This window comes from Aedes aegypti, chromosome 2 (assembly GCF_002204515.2).
Source record: "Aedes aegypti strain LVP_AGWG chromosome 2, AaegL5.0 Primary Assembly, whole genome shotgun sequence".
In the NCBI taxonomy this organism is placed as follows: domain Eukaryota; kingdom Metazoa; phylum Arthropoda; class Insecta; order Diptera; family Culicidae; genus Aedes; species Aedes aegypti.
Window position 1 is genome coordinate 126,126,733 of NC_035108.1, and position 7,835 is coordinate 126,134,567.

General features: G+C 37.2%; 1 protein-coding gene and 1 long non-coding RNA gene across 8 annotated transcripts in view; one reads left to right on the top strand and one right to left on the bottom strand.

Annotated features, from left to right (window-relative positions):
- LOC5564816 (rho-related BTB domain-containing protein 1) overlaps window positions 1–3,983 on the bottom strand; it is a 154,700-nt gene extending 150,717 nt beyond the window's left edge. For 5 of the 7 annotated variants that reach the window (XM_021842240.1, XM_021842245.1, XM_021842244.1 and 2 more), the window contains exon 1: window positions 3,162–3,983. The gene's annotated coding sequence lies outside the window, so the exon portion shown is untranslated. The remainder of the gene's footprint in view (window positions 1–3,161) is intronic. The other 2 variants (XM_021842242.1, XM_021842241.1) reach the window with 2 other exon arrangements.
- A 2,505-nt stretch (window positions 3,984–6,488) lies between these two features.
- LOC110676005 lies at window positions 6,489–7,294 on the top strand. Its single transcript, XR_002499991.1, has 2 exons — window positions 6,489–6,927; window positions 6,996–7,294. It is a non-coding gene; the product is annotated as an uncharacterized LOC110676005 (long non-coding RNA).
- Window positions 7,295–7,835: the final 541 nt, after the last annotated feature.

Below are 7,835 nucleotides of genomic sequence, written 5' to 3' on the forward strand. Positions count from 1 at the left end.
AACATACGTATGAAAAAATGGTAAAACCTGAGTAGATGCTCAGAAAGTTATGAGTCACTAATCATACTCGGATGAAAGTTACATACTGTACAACCTCAGAAATGATTTCACGAATTTCAGACTTAAATAACAATTTTGTAATCTTTCGCTACCCGAGTATACCAATTCTTTATGTATGACGAAGGCAAATTGAATGCACGCTGCTTTAATTGAGTGAGCCAGTAATGGGAGATTCGTTTGCGGTTAGACCGAACAGACGCGTAACTATAAAGATCCACTCTGCTATATTTCGTAGAAAAAAGGTCCTCTAGAAATTTGGCCAGCTTTTTGTTAGGTAAAATTACAAGCATGGTGAAGAACATTTTCGAAGAATGCAACAGTGATTTTCCTCTTGGAATTCTCAAACGTATTTTTCGAGGTATTCCTCCAATATTTCTCTAGGAACTTTTCTAGTATTTTATCCAGAAGCTCTTCAACGTTTTTCTCCACACATATTTCTTCAATATCAAAAGGAATAGTTCCCTAAACTGATCCAAGAAATTTCACTTTATTCTGCCGAAAACTAATCCAAAGATTTCTTTAAGAATTCCTGGTTTATAGTGCCTTCATTAGCCGAGTGGTTAGAATCTGTGATAAGTGATTCCCGGTCGGTCCATGATCTTTTCTTAATGGAAATTTCCTTTACTTCCCTGGGCATGAAGTATAATCGTACCTGCCACACGATATACGAAAGCGAAAATAATTACTTTGGCAAAGAAAGCTCTCAGTTATTAACTGTGGAAATGCTCATTGAACATTAAGCTAAGAAGCAGGGTTTGTCCTAGTGAGGACGTAATGCCAAGAAAAAGAAGAAGGTTTGTCTAGATTTTTTAAAGAATCCCTTAGTGTCTTTGAATGTTCAAAAATAACATTTTGAGTTCCAGAGAATATTTCAGGAATACTTTAAAGATTTTTTCAGAAATCAAGCTTTCTTTGTTAAACTTTATTTTTTAATACTGAAAGTAGTTATTTGCGATTATGCGTTACAGGTAATTTGTTTTATTCAATATTTTAGACTTCCGATATGAATTTTGTCTTTGTTTTCTTGTCGGAGGAAAAACTTTTCTATTTTTAGAATCTGTGTCATTATTGATCATAGGTCATATGATTCTGAAGATATTTAAATATTCCTTGGGGGACCGACATTCCCTATATAAACATTATTTGGCCGCCATTTTGTTTTAAGTCAATTTATTGAAAAACTGAAATGTGGGCTATACAATGTCAGATTATAAGGAGCTTATCTGAAAAAATCATAAAAATCGGTGAAGTTGTCTCGAGAAATCTAAAAATTACAAAATTATGATTTTTTGAAGAAACAAAAATGTTCATCACTCTAAAACTGTTGCACCAATTTGCTTCATTTTTTCACATCAGACTCTCATTGAAGTATTGTTTCGAAAAGCGAATGATCGAACATGAGAAAAATTCTGTTGCCTGAGATATTTACGTGGGTTATAGAAAAATGTCGGTACGCCAAGAAATTTTGGAATATCTCCGGAACCAGATGACCAATGAACAATATCGACACAAATTCTTAGAATAGAAGAGTTTTTTTAGGAGGTTTGTGAAACCTCGAAAAATAAACAAGTTATCGTTGTTTGAAAATGTGAAGCTGCCGGTAGAGTGGTTAAAAAAATGCATTCAGACATTTAATAATGTGCTGTCTCTCTTAATTGTGTCGTGCCTCCAACAATGCACTGAGGAACTCACGGAAGAATTCTTCAACAATTACTTTTATAGTCTGCTTTCAAGGGATATTGAGGAATTCTGAAGAAATTTCTTTCGAGGAATTATTAAAACAAATTGCGGAAATACTTTAAATACTTGTTCTGAAGGAATAACGGAATAAATACTTGAGGGCATTATTAGAGGAATTTTATGAGGAAAATGTCTGGGTAGTTAATCTAATTGAAAACTTTGCAGAAAATCAACTCGTTTAATGTTGTAGTATAGTATTGATAGATAATTTTTCCCTGACCTAAAGCGAAATTCCCTGACTTTCCATGACCTTCCAGGTCAAAAATTATTTCCCTGACATTCCCTGACTTTCCAGGTTTTCCCAGGTAGTCGACACCCTGCGTGATTACAAGCCAGTAGGCATTTTATTTTGCCGATGACTATTTTTGCCTAATGTTTCTTTCAAAGATATCTTTTCCGGATTTCCCGAGGAATACCTTCAACAATCTAATTGCAGATATCTTCGAGAATGCAGCCTGGGCCCTAGAAAGTCCAGGAAATACTTCAGAGACTGCATCCGAAATTCCCCAATCCACCAAAGATTCATCCAGTGATTTTCTATCGATTTTCCCTAAGATATCATCCAAGATTCGCGTTTAGGACATCTTCAAGAGTTCAAGCAGTAATTTATCCATATAAGTCTCGATTGATTTATTAGGATTTTCTAAAAGCTATAGGACTACTTAGGGTTGTATCAACCGAGATGAGCCAGCCTCGGGCTGCAAATCTCGTTAATAAAGATAATAATAATAATAGGGTTGTATCACCTACGATTTTGTTCGAATTACTTAATGCTAATGTTATAACGCGATATCTCCCTAACTTAATGGTGCATTTAAGTTGCAAAAACTGTGTTTTTAGTGACCAGGTTGAAAATAGTGATCAAGTCACTAAGAAGCTGCTGAGCTTAGTGTTGTTATGAGTACTTCCACAGTTATTAATTGTGAGCTTTCTTTGCCAATTGACCCTTTTTTCTTTATATATCGTGTGGCATGCACGAATATGCTCTATGCCCTGGGAAGTCGAGGAAATTTGTTGGAAATTGTTCATTATTTTTGTCAAAAAAAACTCAACTTTAGCCGAATTAGGACGTATCTCGTAGAAGAGCCTGATTCTAAACAAATTCAGTAGGTATCTCCCTTTAATTGCAGTTAATAAATACCAAATTTTTGGCAGCTCTTCTCAATACTAAGGTTTAGCTGTATTTAATTTGTACCCTGTAAGGTAAAAAAAATCTCCATTCAGCTTGTCTCCCATACTTTCAAGTAAAAAAGCACCAAACGACACGTCAACATGGAAATTCGATTTTTCTGTGATAAAGCATAAAAGCCAGGCTAAACTGTAGTAAAAAGAGGATGAAATAAAATTGACGAATCACGAACCTGGTCGGTATGTTGTTTTTTTTTTCGCTATCGTTGTCGTTGCTGGAAAGGATCAGCAGAGCAGCTCAGCTGGTAATCCGTCTAGGAAGAACTAACAGCAGCAAAACAGCACACGCCAAAAAGAATCATTCACAGCTGCAGTGCTCCTCCGGTTGGTTTACTAATTTCGATCAATAAAAACGAACTCTGTCAGCTACAGAATACACACTTCCAAAGGTAGGGTACATGCACTTGTGGCACTGTGCAAATTGATTAAATTTACATACTATTCCCCGCTGCGGACGTCTTTTCCGCACAAAACCGTGGTCGATGTGTGTCGCAATACGTATTCTGGTGAAAACAAACTGCACTCTTTACTTTTTACACCTTTATCAGCACAAATTTCGATAAACAACACTCGGTCATATTCATATACAGCGAAACACTCAGCGATGATTTTTACTCTCTGCAATATTTCCCCAGACAGTATTTTCCTTTCTTTTTTGTATTTGGGAACAATGAAACCGCATCCAGGAGAAAGGAAAGAAAATTCCGTCTTGCGACAAACTTCTAAGAACACTTACACACTTTCGCTGGTTCTCTAGTTTAGAAGATTTACAACCAAACTACGAAACAATCCTGTGAGATTATCCGTTTTTATCTTTTCCGACGATGGAAAACACTTTTCGGATGTCAAGCAAACTGGTAATGTTATTTTTCCTGTTTTCTTCTTTCCTTGTTTCTGCACCTCCACAGAAAAAAAACACAAACCGCAACAACGTAAACAAACACGAAATGCAGACTGCCCTCCGCGAGAGGTAAACTGCGAATGACACAAACCACTTTGGACCGGACCGAAGCGAGGTTCGTCTTCGTCGCTTCGCGGATAACAAAATGAGAGAAAAATGTGTGCGAGAGAATCAAAACAATGACCCGAAATGTGACGTTTCTCCGAGCAGTGGCGTCTGGATAACCATCAGATAGGATTCGCGCAGTACTAGATTAGGTCGGTGGGGTTAGCACAGTGGTTCCAACGGTGGTTAGTTTCGTCTTTGGAGGCATAAAAGATAATTTATTGTTGAAATCGTCTCGAGAGTGTTGCATCGGTCGGTCGCAAAACGGAGCTAGCTGATTGATATTCGTTTTTTGCGGATAATTCGAAAAGTTTTGGGGATTGGCATTAATGACTGGTCTTCTTCTTCTTTCTGGCGTTACGTCCCAACTGGGACAGAGCCTGCTTCTCAGCTTAGTGTTCTTATGAGTACTTCCACAGTTATTAACTGAGACCTTACTGTGCCAATGACCATTTTTGCATGCATATATCGTGTGGCAGGTACAAAGATACTCTATCAAAGACAAATTAAAGACCCCCATGTCCCTTGCAGTTGCCCAAAATTTTATGGCTCATAAGGTAATCTAGAATGCCGTTCAAAGTGTACTGCGATCTGTCAAACTTGGGTACCTTTTGCACTACCGAGGGACCAAATGCAGTACTAGAAGTGGTACCTAATTTGAGCCCGAGTGGGACGGACCTGTACTCTATGCCCTGGGAATCGAGAAAATTTCCTTTACGAAAAGATCCTGGACCAGCGGGATTCGAACCCACGACCCTCAGCATGGTCATGCTGAATAGCTGCGCGTTTACCGCTACGGCTATCTGGTACGCTGATCATTAGCACTGTGCAAAAGGATACACACTTAAATTATTTTACGGATTCCTGTAAAATCCCCAACAAACATTTTAGCTGAATAAGAGTTGAACAAATCACTCTTAAGCTAATATCAGCTTAAAAAACTATCGTTCAATTACTAATGTTAGCTGGGTCTCAACAGCTGATCAGTTCGGTGGAATAAATTAACGGAGTACGGTAAATTTTTACAGTATTCCATTAAAAATCACCGAAATCCGTAAAATTTCGACGGAATTACGGTGTTTTATTTCATTGAACTGTTCAGCTGTTAAGATTACGGTGAAATTCACCGTAAGAGCTTAGTGTGTAGGACAAGAAACGGACAAGGAATGATTCCGCTACCGAAATTACTTGAGCTGTACCACAGAACAGATGGGAAAGATGACAACAAAAACAGCTGCCAAAATCAACTCGAACACTAGCGCACCTGGTGGCGGCGGGCAAGCTTTTTACACTGTGAATTTTTCGAAAAATGTACAGAATTAGACAAGAAAACTTGTCCAATTTTTTTAGATTTCTACTCCAAGGTTGTTGCAAAAAAAAGGTAGTCTGCAGAAAGCGTGAAATATTTTCACCTTGTTTTAGTAATCAGATCGTCCATTATTTTTTTAAAATGAATTTCAATATGAATGAGATAAATGTTTGTTGAATAGTCAAGTCTGGAGCTTAAAGTCTCGGCTTCTAGTGCTCCAACCTTGAACATTACCAGACATAATTTTTATTTTACTTAGCTAAAAAATCACAGCTTTGACACATATTGTTTTAGTTATCGTATTTTTTTCTATTTAAAAATATTTCGAAAACAAGTAGTTTTACTAAAAAATGTTAATCTACTAACCAAATTTATGATTTTGTGACCCTCCATGTCCCTTGCTGTTGCCCAAAATTTTATGGCACATAAGGTAACAGAGCCATAAATCGATCCTTAAGATTAATCCTTAAGTTAAGATCCTAATCAATCGATACATAAATAACCAAATATTAGACTTAATTCCATCTAACAAAGAAACAACAACTAAAAAATTTACTTAGTATTTTTTTTTTCTGAGTTTATAGAACGCGACTCTGGTTGAACACCGGAATTCGGTAATCGTTTCTCCTCCTCAAACGTCTGCCATTGTATTCTTGCTGGTCAGCGGATCTGATGCTATGTCGGGCGCTACGTCTGAGAAATCGGAGACAAATGTTTTGTATGCATTCCAAACTGTGGTGCCAAAGCAGAGTAGATTTGAATTAATCTAATTCAAGGAAACTAAACAACATAACACCGCGATAAATTAATCAACCTTGCACTCGTCTAAAAATGTACACGTCAGACGGAGGTTTCTACTTCATTTAAATCATAGCAATCCTGTGGTAATGAACAAAACTAGATTCGTGATCAAACGTCAACATCCCATCGCAAAATCGCTAGTGTTTGGAGGTGAAGTTTTCTTCAAAAATGCGAAATTATCACCTTCAACTTAGTTCTAATACACATACACATCCAAGATTATTATAATGACAGGTTTACCGATCTTAGCAGTCAGTGGGTGCGCGGTGTGGTTAGATGCGGGGAAAGCGGAAGTGATTGCTGGCGAGTTGGCTAGCTGGCGGGTTTGTGTACTCAACCGTTTCTATGGGGTTGTTAGGGAATGTTTATTCCAACAAACATAAACACAGTGAAGTGAAAGTTTTCTCCAGCATTTTGTCGCGAATCAAATTTTCGTCTTTAATGTACACTGAAATCAAATCTCCATTATATTTTATGTGCAGAAACCAGATAGATGTTGAATTTGTGCCTCAAATTTGGTTTTATGTGCCGCATATAAATTTTAGTTGGTAACAATAAAATACAATGTCAGTGCACATAATCTTCACTTGCGTTCTAATGCATTATAAAGGCCAGATTGTTACAACCTGTTCATGTTTCAAATCGAATTCTATAATACTCGCAGAGCAACGGGAAGAAAACATGTCAATTTTCGCATCATCCTGCTAACACGATTTGTGGTTTTGAAGTTAATTGTTCTTTTGTTTAAAAATATGATTTTATTCTCAAAAGTTCTATTGGAACGACTGAATCGACGGATTATGGAGTTTTGTTTGACTAGACGGTAGGTTTCTTTAAGTGAAAATGTTTGAAAACAATATATTGACGAATCAGCCATTTATTTCTTTCCAGAGAATCTGACTGTACCGAATTCAAATTCTGCGACGGTGGACGACATGGACTGCAGTAAAAACTGTGCCACGCTTCTAGAACGTTTAAGGATTCGCCTATTCCGAATAGATACCAGCGCAAACTTCCACATGCTCTAGCTCTACCCGTACTCCGGCATGAATACTTTCTCATCAACCCTACCGTGAGCAGCGTCACCATAACCAAGGCTACAAACTTTCTGCCGAATATCCACTAAAGTCCACCAAAATGATTTCATTGAAGTGAAAATAAACATGAGATTGAGTTCAATTAACCGTAAAGTGTTTAATTAGCTTTTATTCTTGTTTTAATTAAAAAATAATAGGGGGGAATAAACATTTGGTCGCTAATCAAATATATTGGCTAGATTTATAAAAATTACATGCGGTTGCATATAATTTATAGAGGCACTCTATCTGAAATCTAAGGGTAACAGAGCATTTAATTTTATGTGCAGCATTAATACAGTCCAAATGCAAAGCTTGATTGTAAAAATATATGTGCGCTGCACATATAATCTAGTTGGAGATTCAGCTCAGTGTAGTATTCCGGTGTTTTGTTTCGAAGAAAAGCAGATTATTTGAAAAATTGGTTTACAATTGAATGTAATGCATGTAAATGTGGAAATTTCGAATAGTGCAGCGGGTAAGAGCCACCCACCACCGATGGTCTATCGATGAAAGAGAGGATGCGCCACGGTGTCGCCGTCTGACGATGACGGTTGTATTCTTGTAACTTTATCTCGTAAGTTAAGTCATTCTACTATCAGTGCATTACACAGTGAAGTAAATTCAGATACTTTGCCGCGTATACCACACAGAT